At 43.1% G+C, this 19,292-nt stretch overlaps 1 pseudogene; it reads left to right on the top strand.

The window, feature by feature from the left end:
• Positions 1-341: 341 nt before the first annotated feature.
• On the top strand, positions 342-16,508 carry LOC105853971 (annotated as a pseudogene).
• The last annotated feature ends 2,784 nt before the right edge of the window (positions 16,509-19,292 follow it).

Genomic DNA, 19,292 nt, shown 5'->3' with positions numbered 1-19,292 from the left:
CTCCCTCTCCCTCTCTTCTGTCTCCATTCCCTTCTCCACGGCAAGTTTTTAAACTTTGATGAACTCACCCAGCGAACTTTCTTAAAGGGGCCGCGCGCACAGCGCCGTTCCAGCCCTCGAGAGGTGGAGCTGGGCGTCCGGCACCCCGCGCCCCCGGGTCCCTCGGCATCCCCGCCCGGATGGCCCCACGCTAGGGGCGCCCGAAGGGGAGCTCCGGAGTCTTCGACTTCCGGAAGGAGGCTCCCCTTATGCCCCGATCTGAGGCTATGGCATGTCGGGCGCACTCGTTTCACCCGCCCCCCATCCAGCCGTCTGCTCCCCGTCCTGGCTTTCCTGCCGCCCTCCGCTGAGCGCGCGGCAGTCGGAGACCGGGTTCTGGGGACGACGGTGCGGGGGGTGTTGGGGGACGGACCACTGGGCTTTTGCCTGTCTGGGCGCAGTTTTGCTGCGTGACCTTGAGGCAATCACTTCCCCTCTCTGGCCCCAGGCTTCCAGCCCAGAGGGTGGGACTTAGATCTGCTCTCCGGTTCCCAGTCTCCGCACAGGACTCCGGGCTGGTAGACGAGTATTTGGAACCCAAATGGTCTGTATTCCTGGGTGCGGTGTATCTGGGATGACGGAGAAGGTCCTCTTTGCTTTCTTCCTTCCCACCCAGCTTTTGGGTCCTTTCCTTCCTCACCTTCAACACACCACTCCCGAGACACACACATTCACACATTCCCACCCCCTCCTATTCTGAACCTGAGGCCTGGGGGGAGGGGAGAGCAGCCGCCGTGACCTCCACCCTCCGCGGGTCTCCAGGGCGTGACCACCCAAGTGGGTTTTACACTGACTTTTGAAAACTGCACCTACTGGGATCGCCCCCGCCGCCATCTAATAGAAACCCGCGCCCACTTCGGGTCGCGCTTCAGGAGCAGCCGCCTTGGACGCTGCGGAGCTCCCTCAGGACTGGGCCCCTCCCCAGCGTCCCGGAACTGGAGCTGTGACGGTAGGGACCCCGGGATCTGAAATCGTGGCCCTGTCGGGACTTGGGAAGACCCTGCGGATAGGTGAGGGGAGTCCTGCGAGCCCCCGGGCGGGTCCCAGCGTCACCGGGTGTGATCTGACGGCTGCTGCCCAGGTTCTGTTCTGACTTTCCCCACCAAACCAGGTTTTTAAATTTGCAAGCGACTCGCAGCTTCTCCGGTGTGGGAAATGCTTGGTTTGCGCTCACCAGCCAGTTAGGATACAGACCTAGGACTAGTAACTCAACCCTTGAGGGCCTCAATATGGCGACCTGCTATGTAGGGTTAGCACAGCCATACAGGAGAATGAACTGTGTTTCTGTGGCTTAGTTTCCCCAAGAAATTATACCGTCCCCCCTCGTCGGGAGGGATAAGTAAATTGAGGCCTAGAGGTGGCCATCTCTCTCTCTCTCTCTCTCTCTCTCTCTTTCTCTCTCTCTCTCTCTCCTCATTTTATTCATTCAGTATATAATTGTTGAACACCTACTGCGTGGCTGGGAAACCACTGTCTGCTGGTGGCCAGGCCAGGAGAGCCTTGGTTCCCCACCCCCCGTATTGCTAACTAACACTTGTTTTGCGCCCTAATATGAGAGAAACTGCCTTCTGTAGGAATCGGGCACTGTCATTTTATAAATAGGTGTTGCATTTTACCTGGAGTTTTCTAGTTTTATAGTGGCTGGCACCTCCAGGTGGAGCCTACCTAGTGAACCCACAGATACCCTGATCATCCTTAACAGATCTCAATCTAATGTGACTTCTTTAGAATAGTTTTTCCCCATCGGGCTTGTCTCAACTTTTCCCCGGGATTAGGCTTCTGTGCCTAATATCTATCCAAATCCTCCCTTCCCCTGAGACCCTGTTCCATCCTCAGTTTTCCTAGGAGGAGTTTTCTAAACTATAATATTCTCTAAGTTAGTCTGAAATTTTCAAAGAGAAATTCTCACTTTGTATGTAGTTCAGATGAGGAAGCTGAAACCCAAAGAGATGATAGTGACAAAGTCACCACCCATCATTATATTTTTTCATGACAATGCTTATAATTATTTTTAATATTGTTTCTCTGATGATAATAGCAATATCTTTTCATTGTTGAGTAGCTGGAAGCTATCGAATGGTTTGGACAATCTGCCATCTAGAGAGAGAAATTATTTATACTTCCTTCTAGTCTTTTTGTCCTTCCATATTTAAAAAAAAAATTGCAATCTACGCTGAAATACAGTTTAAGAACTCTTAATTTTTCATAAGTTTATCACAAATATTTTAAATTCTTCAGCTGTGGTTTTTAATGATTACTCCATTAAATGTGCTGGAATTTATTTATCTTTTATTAAACATTTACATTACTTCTAGTTTTATTCCTTTTTGTTTTCCTAAGAAACGCCTCCTATGAGGAATCTTACCATCCAGGAAGTTTCTTCTAGGTGTAACCAGTCATTAAACACTTTAGAAGCTGTGAATCCTCCACAGCCCCAAGAATGGGAGAACCTCTGACCCCAAAGGAATTTGGAGATCATATAAATGCAAAGCTCCCAGCCAGCCTAGCGTGAGCACCCTTCATGCCCACTCAGGAATGATACAAATGGAGCTGTTGAGAGAAGCTTTCAGGGTGTTCACAACTCTGACTGCAGGTTCTGCTTTATCTTTGTCTCCCCCAACTGTGACAGTGCTATGCAATGTTAGCAGCTTCTTCAAGGCTCCCCAACCCTTTGCTAGGCTCCCCATCCTTCTGAGCTTCTCACATTTAGGTTCCCTTTACCTAGAACCACCTCTCTGCCCCGTTTCCTGACCTTTGCTGTCAGCAAGTCCCCTTCCCAAAAGTACTCAGTGCCTTCTTGAGCCTGAAAATAACTTGCCTGGCAGTCTCACCTAGCAGATGGGAAAATCTTTGAAGTGTCCTGGTGGGTGAATACAGCCTCACCTCTCAAACTCTGCAGTTCTCTCTCTAGCAGGAAGCTTGGTGACCAGTGGGCACTTAAGAGTACTGTGTGTTCAATAAGCCTTTGTTGAGATGATACTGGCCCATTCCTGGGAATCCTAAAAGATTCCTTCTAGGTTATCTGGTGCCTATGGCCCCTGTAAAAAATTTTTACTGTACTGTTATCCTTTGATATTTCATTCTTAGGATATAGAAAAGAATCAGATGGCCTTACTCTTGAGAAATGCTGTGCTGGGATCCATCATCCTCAGGGTATGCCTGGCTATTTCCAGGCAGCTTCCCATTCTAAACCCAGCTCCTCATCAGCAAAACCTAAGCAATAAGAAAGCAGGTAGTAAGGGTGACCTTGAAGACTAGAGTGTGTCTGGTGTGCATTTTCTTGGCACTTACAGGTTTAACCTTCACTTGTGTGCAATAGTAAGGGAACAGGGCAGGATGTTGGTGTTTAAAAAGTTCCTACTCATGCCCCAGGCAGTTAACATGCCACCTGACATACTCCATAATTCCTGCTATCCCTAGTTACCAATTAGGAAACTGAGGCTCAGAAGTAGTAAGAGGTTGGCATAGATGATTGAAAAGTGTGAAACAGTCCTGTAATAGGATTCTGTGACTTTGGACAAGTTAATAGCGGATATCAACCAGTTCATCTGTAAAATGGGGTTACTAGTGTACAATTTCAGGGAACTAACATACACTTGGTGGTTGTGATTACCACCTGTGGTCCTTCTGTTATATTTCAGGTCAAGGTCAATTTTGTAACAGGACAAGGTTGGAGACTTCGTCATTTCAGGACAAAGTTCCTGAGCTCATTCTTTTCTTCTTTCTTTCCTTAAGCTGGTCCACGTTGTGACCTACATCCCAGATTCAAATCCCAGCGAGCAACATTTCCAAAGTTGTCATGCAAAAAAACCTGGGTTTGAATCTAGGTGACTGTGGGTAGGTAGATTAGTCTTTCCAGTGGTAAAACTAGGGAAGTTTTGCAGGCTCCCAAAGTGTTATCCAGACTTCTGAGCGTGTTAGGTGAATCGTGACTCTGGAAATTATTGGACAGTTTCAAAACTCTTAGGAAACAGCCTAAGGAATATCAGCAAAGGAATAGAACCAAGACTGGAATAAAACTCAGTCTTCCTAAGAGATAGTGTCTTATCCACCCCTTCCCATCAAAGGATGTTATTTCTGTTCCCACATGGCTGAAAATTTGGGGGAGAACCCTGAACACAAATATGGTTTCTTTTTTCATCTTTGAATCCTTAGTGCCCAGCCCAAGTCCTGGTAGAGGAGGGTTCAGTAATGAATGTTGAATAAAAGGCTTTGGGCTAACATGGAAAGATTCCGGAGAGAGGTGTTTTTATACTAACATGTCATTGATTGCTTTTCTCCCTTCCCAAGATGGGAAAGAGGATTAAAGGTAACAATCAGAAACCTAAAAGGGGTGTCTGGGCAGGCAAGAGATTTCTGTGCTGGACTCTGGGCTCTCTACTTAAACCTTCCTTCTTTACAGCCAGAGCCCCTGCCTTACCACCAGTTCCAGCCTCTGGGCCAGCTGTCTTTGCAGAAGTGGAAACTGCAATTCAGTGACTGAAATCAACTTACCTAAGGTCATACAGCAAGGTACTGAATTCTTTTCATACTCGTATTTAATTTCAAAAGTAGATGACTTGGAAGTTTTCTTTCTAGGAAAAATCAAGACTAATAATCAAAGATCTTTTCATGTAGAGCCCTCAAATGATCTTTTATCTTACAGAAAGTCTGTGTTCAGGGGGGAAAAAAAAGTTTTAAATTCTGGCAACCATTAAATGACACTTGCTAAACTTTTACTGGTTTTGAGCCCCTCCCAGGGAACCAAAGGTCACTAAGAATGCCTCTCTGGCCCTCCAGGCCAGGCAAACTGCAGAATTGCCTCATACGCCAGGGAAGCTGCTTCACTGGGAAGAATTTCCAAGAAAGATCAAGGGACTGAATGTAGAAATGGCTGCTCTTGACGAGAGCTCAGTGGAAAAAGTGACAGTTTTGGGAGGCAAGAGTGCATTGAATGGTGACTGGGTAGGGGGAGAAGGGAATATAAGGTGGCACCACAGTAGGTGACGGTGAGGTTCCCATACCCTCTTTAGTTTCTTTGCTTTCCCCAAAACCTATTGTTCACAAGGGGAAGGAAGCAGCTGCTTCATCTTTCTCTTAGGGATTTATTTATTTATGAGCGGAGCAGGCAGTGCCTAACTCACAGGAGTGTTTCCCCTTGATGGGTGTTAGGGCATGGCAGGTCATAGAATCTGTGTCAGAAGAAGCCTGAGAGGTGCTGGAGCCAGTGGGCCTTACATATGGCTGTAGTCCTGAATGCCTTTTTTAAAGACTGCTGGGACCCATCTGAAAATGCCTACAGCTATATCTTTGGGAGTAGACCTTGAGAATCTTCGTAACCCAACAATAGAACCCTAGAGCCCATCCATCAATGTAACTATCTGCACCAAACTTGAATCTCCACTAAAAGTAATCCAGATTCTGCCTGAACTTGGGGAGAAGCAACTCTCACTCTTCCCCCGAGGTTGCTCACTGCACAGCAACACATCCAGTGGGACTTAAGTCCTGGGCCTCTGACCTCTTAGCAAAGAGGTTAAGCTTCCAAATTCTTGACTAAGATAGAATCTGAGTTCCAATCTGGTTATTTTATATTTGTTTTTGTGACTCTGAGCAGATACTGCTCTGAGTATCAATTCCCTACTCTGAAATGAGGATGGTGTGATGTGAACAGAGCTTGATAGAGTACTTGACATTCTGGCCTATCAATTAAGAATTTAAGTTGCTTCCCCTCCCCTAAATAAAACAAATTTAAGTTGTTCTTCCACTTGAACCTGAATATGTATCCCTATGCCTCCACCCAAATCCTTTAAACATAAGGTCCTGCATCATAGCTCTAGGAGTAAATCCTGCCCCCTGCCCCAGAGCACCCATGGCAAACAGCAGCCTCCTTTCCCAGCACCTGATCCCCTACACCTTCGTAGGCCCCTGTGCTAGACTACTGTGACACAAGGAGAAGTGAAATATTATGGGGCCTCTGCTCAACAGACCTCCAGGAGTTCTGGGAACATGTAGGGAATTAAGGAAACCAATATGAAAAGGCTGTGGAGAAAGTGATCCCAGCAGAGAAGAGGGTGACACCTGCACCCAGAGGCTGCTGACCTGGGCGCCAGCTGTGTGCCAGGCCCAGGGAGAGGCACAGCATGTTGCTGATCTTGTTCAGTGCTCACAACTACCCTGGGAGGTAATTTTTCCTTGTCTTACATTTGAAATGTAGAGAAGCTAAGTAAGTGATCTGTTTTATGATGCACAGCCATAATTGGCAGAACTGGGATTTGAACCTAGATCTCCCTGTACTTTACTGCTGGAACTAGAATCGAACAATGTGTTGAATTTGAATTGAGGTCTAGAATCAAAAGTGCTGCAGTTCTCTTCCAGGAATCATCCAGATAAATGTTCACCAATTTCTTGCATTTATTTACAATATGCATTATTTTCCCCCATGAACGTCCACCTTCATTTGTCTCCTTTGTCTTTTTGGATGAACTAATGTTTGCACTCAGAATATAACTCATAAAATACAAAAAGTATTGAAAATAGTTCACAGGTAAACATAGAATTACCATATCATCCAACAATCCACTCCTAGATATATACCCCCCAAATTGGAGAATAGATATTCAAACAAAATTCTGTGTAGCAACAGGACTATTCACAATTGCCAAAAGGTGGAGCTGACCCAAATGTCCATCAGAAGGTGAATGGATAAACCAATTGTGGTATAAAAGGGGGTGAATCTCAAAAGCTTGCTAAATTAAAAAAAAAAAGACAAAAGGTCACATTATATGCATATTATAGACAAAAAGACAAAAGGTCACATATTTTATTGATATAAACTATTCAGAAAATGGATTAAAAGTTACCAAAAAAGCAAAAAGTAGCAATGTGAGTGTCTACTATGGGCATCGTGGCAGGGAGGATTCTTTCCGGGTAATGAAAATGTGGATAGAGATGATGGTCAACAACACTGAATATTTTGTACCCTCTAAAATGGTTCATTTCATGCTATGTCAATTGTAACTCAGTTTTACAATAAGAACATTGAACATTAAGTCACTTCCTTAATCCCATTCCCTAGGAAATACTAGTTCTAGAAATATTGTGAACATTTATAAACATTGGTGTATATAGATTTTTTTTTTTTTTTCATATAAATGGCAGCTTCCTGTACACCATTGTTCATAGTGACTGGGTGATTTGTGTGGGTGGGACTGTGCCCTCCTGTTATTTATTGAGTATTTGTGCTTTTCCTAGGACAGCTAGAACTCTGCCCATTAGCCTTTCAGGCCCTCCTTGTACTCCTAACTGTGAACTTGGGGGCATTTCTACTGGGCCCTCAGGGTAGGGTGATTATTGATGTGTAATTGGGCACCCCTACATTCAACCTCTATTCCCCCATCCCTGTCTTCCCAGCATGTGGGAAATACATGTGATATTTGTCTGGATCAAAACCCAACAAGTTAGCAGAGATCTTGGTGGTTGCTTTTGAACATCTCTATACAGTTCCATTTCATGGATGTGTCCCGGTTTGTCTAGCCTGTCCTCTCTTGCTGGACGTTTAGATTATTTCCAGTCTTTTGCTATTTCAAATAAGACGGCTGTGAATAGCCTGTACGTGAAACTTTTCACACGTGCCTCTCTCTGCAGGGGAATTCCTAGAAGTGGGTCAAAGCTGAATCAAAGGGCATGTGCATTAAAATGTTTCCAGTTGCAAAAATAATCCATATTTGTTATACACATTTCAAACAACTCTTGAGCTCAGAGGCTAAAAAGTGAAAGAGCTTCTCAGAACCCCAGTCCCATGTCTTAGATAGTGAGATTGCCCCCTCTAAGTCTGATTTCCTTTTCCGGGCCCTTCTTCACTGAAGCTCTCATATTTTTCAGAGCCTTCCCAGTTCTGTAGCCTGATTCTGGGTGTCTCTTCTTCCTACTTTCCTGCCCCTTCCTTCCCTCCTCCCTCTGGGGAAAGACTTTACCATCTGTCCCCAGGGCCTACCCCAGGACTGAGGATCACAGTCATATATAACCACTAACCACCAGGCCTACCAATTATAGGCTTCTCACAAGGTCTTTTAGATCTTAAAAATCTTTAAATCAAAAGATTAGGAGCTTTTCATCCAACCCTCACATTCCACCTTATACAGGAGGCAGTTGAGGCCCAGAGAAGAGAAATGTGGCTCAGGGAGTGTTTACAGAGCCAGAAAGAGAAGCCATATCACCTGCCATTCTTTTTAGGAGTCATTTCATTCATTTACTAAATGGTTATTGAGTGGCATTCATGCCACTGGATCTACACAGTGTCAGGCACTGTTCTAGGCACTGGGATCCAGCAGTGAGTGGGACAGAAATCTCACATTATAATCAGAAGACCAAGAAAACCAAGTGAACAAACTATTTCACCTGGTGATAAGTGCTACATAAGCATAAGGACTGGTAGTCTAGGATTCTTAATCAAGTGGGTATATTTGAGCTGGGATCTGAATGACAGAAAGGAGCCAGCTGAATTAGCATGTATTAAGGTCCTGGGGTAAGAAGATTTGTATGTTTGCTAGCAAGGCGAAGGCCAGTTTGGAGCAATCACAGTAGCAAAGGTACCCAGGGCTAATCACTTGGGGTCTGGAGCTTCTACAAAGCTATAAAGTCAGCTTTTTCTCTGCCCCTGGTAGCATAGCTACTTGATACATAGTATGTAGCTACATAGCTACATGATAAATGAGTGATGAGCACTGTCTCTGAAAAGTAAGTGACAGGAGAGGTGCTACAAAGTCCTTGAACAGAGACATACATTCACTTCCCAGATTACTAGCTGTGTGTCTTGGGGCATCCTGTTATTCATGTAAATATATATATATATATATATATATATATATTTTAATGTGTTTTTCCTACAGAAGTAACATGGTCTTTTTTTTCTTCTCAAATATTTATTTTTTGCATAAAACAAATGAGGTATAGGCCAGAGGTGTAGGGGTTGAGAGAATTCACCAGAGACAGAGTGGGGAGCAGAACAGGTGGAACTACTGAAATTTACTGCTAAGGGGAGCAGTGGGAGAGGTAGGAGAGGTCTGCTGCACCATGTCAGCTGTGCCATGTGGGTAACTCCCTGCCCGGGGATTGAACTCAGGACGCAGCAATGATAGCACCTTAAAGCCACCAGGGAGGCGCCCTTTTGTTCATATGTGTAATCATTGCCAGAGTAGCAGCCAACCCTCCTAGGACTTTTGTGAGCCACGCAGTTGTATCTGGGTTAGAACTACTCGACTCTGTCCTTGTAGCTATAGCGAGAAAGCAGCATAGACAACACAAAAACATAGTTGTGTCTGTTCCAATAAAATTTTGTTGATAAAATCAGGCTATGCGCCAACCCATGGCTTTAACAACACTTGATATACGCCAGGTACAGTTGTAGGAACCTTACATGCAAAAACACCTTTATAACGAGGGGTGTGACAGTTGAGTTCTGTATCTCAGCGTATGTCACCCCCATTGAGATTCAGGTGCTCACTCCAGAAATCCACACACACAGTTGTACATACATTGAGGAGGGCAGGGATGGGGCCTCTTTATGGACCTCCTGGATGAATGATTTTAATGGTTCCTTCTGCCTCAGGCAGTGACATGTGTTGTAAGTGCTAGGAGTGGCGGAAGGCTGGTGGGAAGACTCTGAGAGACAGTGGGAACCTGGGTTGACAAGAGGCTTCTACGCATCCTCTCTGCCACAGTCTGTAGATGAGCTCCAGACAGCTGTTTTTCTAGAAAAAAAGAAAAAGTGGCTCACTCAGCCCTGGAGGACTTCCTTCCCTAAATGAGTGGCAGAAAAAAGCCTGGCATGGAGAGAAGCCCTGCAAGAGACCCTCTCAGGCCTGTTTTTAGATGTGGTGTATGGTCACCCACATCTCTCCAGCTGTGTGCTGCCACTGTAAAACAGTTCAGTTAGTCATTCTTTCCAGTGGCAGGTAGTTATAGGGCATCTCCTGTTTACATTGGACCCCACCAGTGATGAAGCAGCCTTAAGCACAAGAAGAGTGGGAGACCATTTGCAGGCTTTAGCTAGCCAGTTGGAAAGGCCCTGGGGAGGCCACAGTAACCAGGTGAACCACAGTAACCACCTGAACCAGGTGAACAAAGGAGGGACTTTCTTGGGAACAAGACAGAAAGAGAATTGAACCCAAAGGTGGTACAGACCCTGGTAGGAGCTAAACCAGGGTCATGGGGGCAAAACCTATAGGACCTTAGGGGTGGAGAGGGGGGCCACTGAGCCTTGATCACCTTTGGTGATGACTGAGGTCTGGGCAGAGGATGCCAGAATAGGACAGAGAAGAAAGTCAGGTTTGGTAGAAAACTTGTCTCTTAGGCAGTTGGAATGGGGGGTTGCATCTGAGGAGAGATGAGGGTAGAAAAGAAGGCCCAAGTAAGGTAAAGGGCAGGCATTAGTCCCTTCTCAGGGAGATGTCGATAGCTGCTACAAGAATTAAACTTTGGAGGCCCCATTGCTCCCCCACTACCCCTCAACGCTACTCTGGGACTGTCATGCGCATTAGCATGTGAAAGACTCAGAAAAACTGGGGTACAGGAACAGAGATGGGCTAGCCCCATTCTGCACTGAGGCTGCTGTGGGCTTGCTGACGCTCACATGTGAGCTTCCTGGAAGAATGTTCAAGACAAAGAAAGAAATTTAATCAGGCATCTAAAAGATTTAACCATATGACAAAGTCCAGTGTAATTTTAAAAATGTTTTGCACTCAGCTACCTAAGGTTTGGGGAATGGATAAAGGTAAGGGTAGAGGGGGCAGGGGCAGAAGTGCTCAAAGCAAGCTGGCTTTTTCTCTGTCTAGCAGATCCAAACTCTGAACAGCATTTTAACCCCTGAGGCTGGGGTTGCCTTTTTTCCGGATGAGGAAGCTGCCAGTTCAGACATGTTTAGGCGATACCACAAGATCACAGAGCAACCCTTCACCCCAGGCAACCTCTGAACTGCTTTCCGTTGCTGTAGATTAGTTTGCATATTCTAGAATTTAATAGAAAGGAGTTATAGACTATACAACCCTTTCTTGTCTTATTTCTTTCAGTCAGCATAATCATTTTGAGATTCATCCGTGTTATTGTATATCCTAATAGGCCACTCCATTTTTGTTGTTGAGTGGTAATGAGTTCCATGGATATACAATTTGTTTACCATTCACCTGTTGACGGGCTTTTGGGTTGTTTCCAGGTTTTGGTTACTGTAAATAAAGCTGCTGTGAACATTCATGTACAAGTCTTTGTATGGATGTACGCATTAATTTCTTTAGGATAAATACTGAGGAGTGAAATGGCTGGGTCATAATAGTAGGAGTATATACTTACCTCGTTTAAAAAAAGTAAAACTGTTTATTAAAGTGATTAGACTGTTTTCACAATCCCACCAGCAATGGACAAAATTTCTAAGAATAGTTTCATGTCTTCACCAAACCCTTATGTCTTAATTTTAGAAATTCTATTAAGGTGCATGTATGTAGTTTTATGATTTTAAGTTTTAACTTTAAGTCTGTCATTGATGTTAAGTGGATTTGGGCACATAGATACCAAATTGTGTATGTGTGTGTATGAATTTCCAATTACTCCAGCATCATTTGTTGAAGGGATTGTCCTTTTTCCAATAAATTCCCTTTCTTTAGTAGATGTAGGTCTAACTAGGTTATTTATTTCTTCTTTAGTTAACTGACACCCTTTGATCTTTTATTATGGAATTTGTCCCTTTTTTTTTTTAAAGATTTATTTATGCACAGAAGAACTGGGGTATAGACCAGAGATGGGGGGTGGGGCATGAGAGGATTCACTAGCGACAATAGGGAGCAGAACAGAAAGATCCACTGAAATACACTGCTGAGGGGAGCAGCAGGAGAGTCTGCTGTGCCACGTGGATTGCCTCCCAGGCCAGGAATCCAACTCGTGCTGCAGTGGCTGTGGATAGCTTCATTGTGCTGTGCTTTAACCCCTTGTGCCACAGGGAAGGCCCTGGAATTTGTCCATTTTAGCTAAGTTATCAAATGTATTGGCTTAAAGACTTTGTGATACTTCCAAGCATCTTTTTGTGTGTTTATTAGCCATTTGTATATCTTCAGAGAAATGTCTATTCAGATCCTTAGCTCAACTTTTAATTGGCTTATTTGTCTTTTTTGGTATATTTGATTTTATTTTTAAAATGTATTATTTTTCATTGAAATAATGTTGGTTTGCAACACTAGTTATGATTTAGAAGTACAGGTTCACACCTCTTCAGATGTGTCGCCACAGCACACACCTCGCCGCCAGAGCAGCCGTAGCCCTCCATTGAGACCCAACAGCCCCTCCCCCTGGGCCGCCTCTGTCTTTCCCCTTCTTCAGAGTATGTTTTGAAGCACAACAGTTTTAAACTTTGATAAAATTCGTTTTCTCTAACTTTGCTTTTTTTGCTTATGCTTTTGGTGTACTAAGAATTCATTGCTGGGCCCTCCCTGGTGGCGCAGCCGGTTAAAGCACAGCACTGAGAATCTAAAGCCGCCTCCCCATGAGTTCAATTCCCGCCTGCCCCGGAGGTGACCACATGGCGTGGCAGACCTCTCCTGACCTGCCCGCTGCTCTCCTCAGCAGTGTGCTTCGTGGATCTGCCTGTTCTGCTCCCCACTCTGTCTCTGGTGAAGCCTCTCACCACCCCTGAGCCTCTGGCCTGTACCCCAGTTCTGTATGCACAAATAAATAAATCTTTAAAAAAAAAAAAAGAATTCATTGCTAATTTGAGATGTACTCCTGTGTTCTAAGGATTTTATAGTTTTAGCTCTTACACTGAGGTATTTGATCTATTTTTGAGTTACCTTTTACATATGATGTAAGAGTTTCAACTTTTTTTTTTTTTTGCTAGAGAACATCCAGTTGTCCCAGAACTATTTATGAAAGGGACTATTCTTTCACTATTGGATTGTCTTTGTACCCTTGTTAAAGATCAATTGAACATAAAAAGATGGTTTTATTTCTGGATTCTCAATTCTGTTTCACTGATGTATCAGTGTATCCTTATGCTAATACCACACACCAGTTGCTTTATAGGTAGAATTTTTTGTTGTTGCTTCGTTTTTCTTGTTTTAAGACTTTACTTTTTAGAGAGGTTCAGGTTTATACCAAAATTGAAAGGAAGGCATAGAGATTTCCCATACACCCCTTGCCTCCCGGTTATATCACTCATTAAGAATGACACACTTTTTTTTAAAGATTTATTTATTTATATATACAAGAGCTGGTGCAGGCCAGAAATGTGAGAAGGAGAGGATTCACCAGAGACAGAGTGGGGAGCGGAACAGACAGATCTACTGAAATGCACTGCTGAGGGGAGCAGCAGATGAGACAGGAGAGGTCTGTTGTGCCATGTGGGTCAGTTCCCTGGCTGGGGATCTAACTTTTGCTGCGTCTTAACCCCCTACTCCACCAGGGAGGTCCTGATACACTTTTTTTAAACCAAGGATGAACCTATCCTGACACATCATAATTACCCAGTATTCATAGTTTACCTTAGAGGTCACTCTTGCTGATATACATTCTATGGATTTGGACAAATATATAATAAAATACCTATCATAATACATAGAGCATTTTCACAGCCCCAAACACCTTCTGTGTTCTGCATGGGAAGTCACAATCTCTATAGTTTTGCTTTTTCCAGAATGTCTCACAGAGTTAGAAACAGAATATATAAGCCTTTTCAAGTTGGCTTCTTTTCATTTAGTAATAAGCATTTAAGGTGTAGTGAACTCAAGAAGGGTGGATTCCTCCAACTTTGTTCTTAGTTTTGGCAAGTCTGGGTCCTTGGCAATTCTCTGTCAACAATGTTAACATTACCTTGTCAATGCCACAAAGCTGTGACTCTGATAGGATCTATGTTTCATCTGTAGATCCAATGGGGAATTCTGCCATCCTAATTAAATAATTCTTTCTCCTGACCCATGAAAATGGGATTTTTTCCCATTTATTACTTCTTTCAACAGTGTTTTCTAAGAATGTTTTTTATTTTTCTTTGTAAAAGTATTTTATTTTTGGTGCTGTTATAAATGGAATTTGAAAATATTTTCTTTTGTCCTTTATCAGATTGGGTAAAGTCCCATCTACTTGTCATTTTAAAGATTATAATTATGAATGGGTATTTATTTTATCAAATGCCTTTTTGCATCTATTGAGATAATTGTGTGTTGTGTGTTTCTCCCCCTCCCCCACTCTATTAATAAAGTATAGGTGGTCTTCTCGGGTCTCAGGCTCTTGCCACTGCTTGTTCGCTCACTCTCACCCTGTGAAGTCAAAGGCAGCTCCCTTTCTCCTTCCTACGACCTGTAGCCTTGTTGTTGGGACTCTGCCACCATGTTTGAGGCACGCCTTATCCAGGGATCAATCCTGAAGAAGGTGCTGGAAGCACTGAAGGATTTCATCAATGAGGCTTGCTGGGATATCAGCTCCACCGGCATGAACCTGCAGAGCATGGATGCGACCCATGTCTCCTTGGTGCAGCTCACCCTGCGCCCCGAGGGCTTTGACACGTACCGCTGTGATCGCAACCTAGCCATAGGTGTGGACATCACCAGCATGTCCAAAATATTAAGGTGTGCAGGTAATGAAGACATCATTACACTAAGGACTGAAAATAATGCAGACACCTTGGCACTGGTATTTGAAGCTCCAAATCAAGAGAAAGTTTCAGATTATGAAATGAAGTTAATGGATTTAGATGTTGAACAATTTGGAATTCCAGCACAGAAACATAGCTGTGTAGTAAAAATGCCTTCTGCTGAATTTGCACGTATATGCCGAGATCTCAGTCACATTGGAGATACTGTTTTAATTGCCTGTGCAAACGATGAAGTGAAGTTTTCTGTAAGTGGAGAGCTTGGAAATGGAAATATTAAGTTGTCACAGACAAGAGGTAAAAATGAGGCAGAAGCTGTTACCATAGAGGTGAATGAGCCAGTTCAGCTAACTTTTGCATTGAGATATCTGATCTTCTTTACACAAGCTACTCCACTCTCTCCTACAGTAACGCTCGGTATGTCTGCTGATGTACCCCTTGCTGTAGAATATAAAATTTCTGATATGGGTCATATAAAGTACTATCTAGCTCCTAAGATCAAAGATGAAGAAGGACCTTAGGTATTCTTAAAGTCCAAGAAAATAAAGCTGAAGTGTTTGAGAACTGTTTCTGAGATGCCAACATTTACATAAATCTTCACTGTCATCAGATTTGTACCCCTGAGTACAAATGTAGGTAATGGGTTTTGTAAATGACCTATTTTTCCTCTGTTCTCTACAATTTGGTTTAAGAATAAAGTCCTAAAAATACTTCTGTTTTCCCTAGCAATACTCATTATGATCTATATAATAAAAGGATGTTGACACTAAATACTTACAAGTTGCATTTTCAATTTAAATAAGTTACTTAAATTGGAAAAAAAAAAAGGTATTGAGTTTTGGATGTTAAACCAGTCTTACATTCCTGGATAAATCCTACATGGTCAGGGTTATGTAATACTTTTCATGTGTTGATGGATATGTTTTGCTGGTATTTTTTTGAGGATTTTTTGTGTTTATATTCATAAGAGATATTGACATGTAGTTTTCTTACATTTTTGTCTACTTTTGTTATCAGTAATTCTGATCTGATAGAATGAGTTATTCTTTTTTCTGTTTTATTTTTTGTGAAGAATTGGCATTAATTCTTTAACTGTATGGTAGAATTCAATAAAACCAACTGAGCCTGTGGGTCATTTTTAATTAATAGTTAAATTTCTTATTATAGGTCTGTCTAGATTGTCTGTTTCTGCTTGAGTTAATATGATAATTTCTTTCTAGGAATTTCATCTAAGTTGTCAATTTATTGATATATATTTGTTCGTAGTAGTTCTTTAGAATCCTTTTATCCCTGTAAGATCAGTAGTCATGTTCCCTCTCTCATTTCTGGCTCTAGTAATTTGTGTCTTATCCCTTTTGTTCTTTACTATAACAACTAAGGGTTTGCCAGTTTTGTTGATCTTTCAAATAACCTGCTTTGGATTTACTGATTTTGCTCTGATTTTTCTGCTCTCTGTTTCATTAATTTATCCCCTAATCGTCATTATTTCCTTGGCTCTGATTGCCTTAGGTTTAGTTTGCTCTTCTTTTTCCAATGCTTTAAGGTGGAAGATTAGATTGTTGATTTGAGGCCTTCTTTATACTTAGGCATTTTCAGTTATAAATGTCCCTCTAAACATTCCTCTAGCTGTACCCCATAGTTTTGGTTTATTATGTTTCCATTTTTGTGTATTTTGAAATGTTATAACTTCCTTTGTGATTTCTTCTTAATTAAAATATCTTCTAACTTCCCTTGTGATTTCTTCTTAGGATCATTTAATTATTTTGAAGTTGTGGCTTAATTTCCATGTATTCTGTGAATTTTCCAACCTTTTTGTCATTGCTACCTAATTTCATCTCATATGACATCACTTTCATTTTTTAAAGATATTTTTCCTGGGTAAACTGTTTTAACTTGATATATATTTTTCTTTTTGTATTTAAAGCTGTAGCTCCACTTGCCTCCTTATTTTTATAACATGTCTTTTCTCTGGCTGCTTTTAAGTCTTTTATCACTTTTTTAAAGCAATATATAAAATAAAAAAAAATAAAAGCATATATGATATACGTTGGTGTTATTGTTTTGGGTTTTATTTGGGGGCTTCATACTTTACTAACTGTATTTTATTAATGTACATGACAAGGTACCATTCCTCTTTCCTCAGTGGGGGTCTGGAATGAAAACTGTATCAAGGATGCAGAAGTTTCTGTGTGTTGAGAGACTGAGAAGTGCAGGGCCTCCCCAGTGGCCACGGGCCTTTGTCTCCCCCTTTGGTACTCTCAGTGGGGCTGGTTGTCCAGCGGGCACCTCTTTGTTGGGGTCCATGTGGATCACAAGGTCATTACCCCATTGCTATAGTCAAATTCATTGTCATGCCAGTAAAATAAACTTGACAAGGTGATTGTTGAGGGCATTGCCAACCCCAGCATTAAATGTAGGAGATAGTGGGTATCACTTTTAAAGTCACAAGAGGCAACCTGTTTCTCAAGGTGCCCTTTAAGGACTTCTTAGATGCCTACTCATCACTTTCTTGATGTCTTCATATTTGCCAGCTTTCTTCAGACATCAGGTCAGATCCATAACTGATACATTGGGGGTAGGGATACACAAGGCCTTGCCAGTGAGCTTTTTGTTCAATTTGGGTTTGGGGATGGGAATGACCTTGCTCATAACCTTGGCAGAAGAAGTAGGGATGATATTCTGGGCAGTTACTTGGCCATCGCTCTACAATTTCCCAGAGTGACTGTCCACAGTCTTCTGGGTAAGGGTGAGAACGATGTTGCAGACTAGGGTCGCAAGCCAAAGTTATCATGGACAATCATGACTAGAGGGGCTAAGCAGTTGGTGGTACAGGGGTCCTGGTGACAATATTGAGGAGGTTGTCACATGTCTCATGATTCACATCCACAAACATGAAGGCATCAGCAAGAGGGATAGAGATGATGACCGTTTTGTTCCCAACTTTCAACGAGCCCAGGTTTTCACAGGGTAATGAGGATACTAGTGGATTTAACAACATACTCAGCATCAGTATCACTCCATTTGACATGGCAACATCTTGCTCCTGAAAGATGGAGGCCATTTTTTTTTAAAAGATTTATTTGTTTTTAAAATTTATTTATGCACAGAAGAACTGGTGTGTAAGCCAGAGGTGTTGGGGGGTGTGAAAGGATTCATCAGAGACAATAGGGAGTAGAATAGCAGAACAAGCAGATCTACTGAAATATACTGCTGAGGGGAGCAGCGGGTCTGCTGCTAGGTTTGGGTCAGCTCCCTGGCCAGGGATTGGACTCATGCCACGGTGGTAGGCAGCAGCTTAAGTCCTGAGATTTAACTCCTGTGCCACGAGGGAGGCCCTAGGTCATTTAAAAAAAATTTTTTTACGGGCCCTCCCTGGTGGCATAACGGGTTAAAGAAAAGCACAAGTAGCTCTCCACAGCCACTGTAGCATGAATTTGATTCCTGGCCAAGGATCTGACCCACATGGCACAGCGGACCTCTCCTGTGTCATCCGCTGCTCCCGTCAGCATGTATTACAGTAGCTCTGCCTGTTCTCCCCACTCTGTCTCTGGTGAAATCTCTAACCCCTCACACCTCTGGCCTGTACCCCAGTTCTTGTATGCATAAGTACATACATCTTAAAAAAATTTTTTTCTTACATCATTAATTTTTGGAAAATAAGATGGAGGTCATCAATGACAAGTTGCCCATTCTCAGTCTTGACTGTGTCTTTGAACTTGCCACGGGAATCACACTGGAATGTGTAGATCATGTAGCTGAGATCAATGAATGGGTCTTAATGGTGATCATATCCATTCTGCCAGAAGTGAAAGCAGCCCTGGTGACCAGACCACAGCTACTTTCACCATTGTTTTCTCAGTGATGCAACCAGCACAAGAAGATGCAGCTGGTGGTTGGAGCAGAGAGCTTGGGTATACTTCCTTTTTTATTTTTTTGAAAGATTTATTTATGCATACAGAACTGGGGTACAAGCCATAGGTACAGGGGTGGTGAGAGGATTCACCAGAGATAGAGTGGGGAGCAGAACAGGCAGATCAACAAAGTACTAAGGGGAGCAGCTGGTTGGTCAGGAGAGGTCTGCTGTGCCATGTAGGTCACCTCTGGGGCGGGGATCCAACTCATGCTGCAGTGGCTGCAGGAGCAACACAGTGATGTGCTTTAGCCCACTGCAGCACCAGGGAGGGCCCTCTTCTTTTATTTGAGATTTATTTTTATGCATATAAGAACTGGGGTACAGGCCAGAGGTATAAGGGGTAAGAGATTTCACCAGAGACAGAGTGGGGAGCAGAAGAGGCAGATGCACTGAAATACACTGCTGAGGGGAGCAGCGGGTGAGGCAGGAGAGGTCTGTTGTGCCTAGTGTGTCAGCTCCCTGGCCAAGATCAAACTGCAGTAGCTGCAGATTGCTTCATAGTTCTGAGACTTAACCCCTTATGCCACCAGGGAGGCCCCCTGTTTTGTGTTCTTATAAATATTCCTGGGGTGCAAAAATTCCTTAGAAAGAATTTGGTCCTTTTAGATCTTGCTTTTGTAGGTGGGGCCAAAGCAGTCCTCTGTTTTTTGGTTTTTTTAAAAGATTTATTTATTTGTGCATACAGAACTGGGGTACAGGCCAGAGGCTCAGGGGCGGTGAGAGGCTTCCCCAGAGACA

Source organism: Condylura cristata, unplaced genomic scaffold (assembly GCF_000260355.1).
Source record: "Condylura cristata isolate star-nosed mole 26May11 unplaced genomic scaffold, ConCri1.0 scaffold00023, whole genome shotgun sequence".
NCBI classification, from domain to species: Eukaryota; Metazoa; Chordata; class Mammalia; order Eulipotyphla; family Talpidae; genus Condylura; species Condylura cristata.
This window is presented reverse-complemented; position numbering and strand designations above follow the sequence as displayed.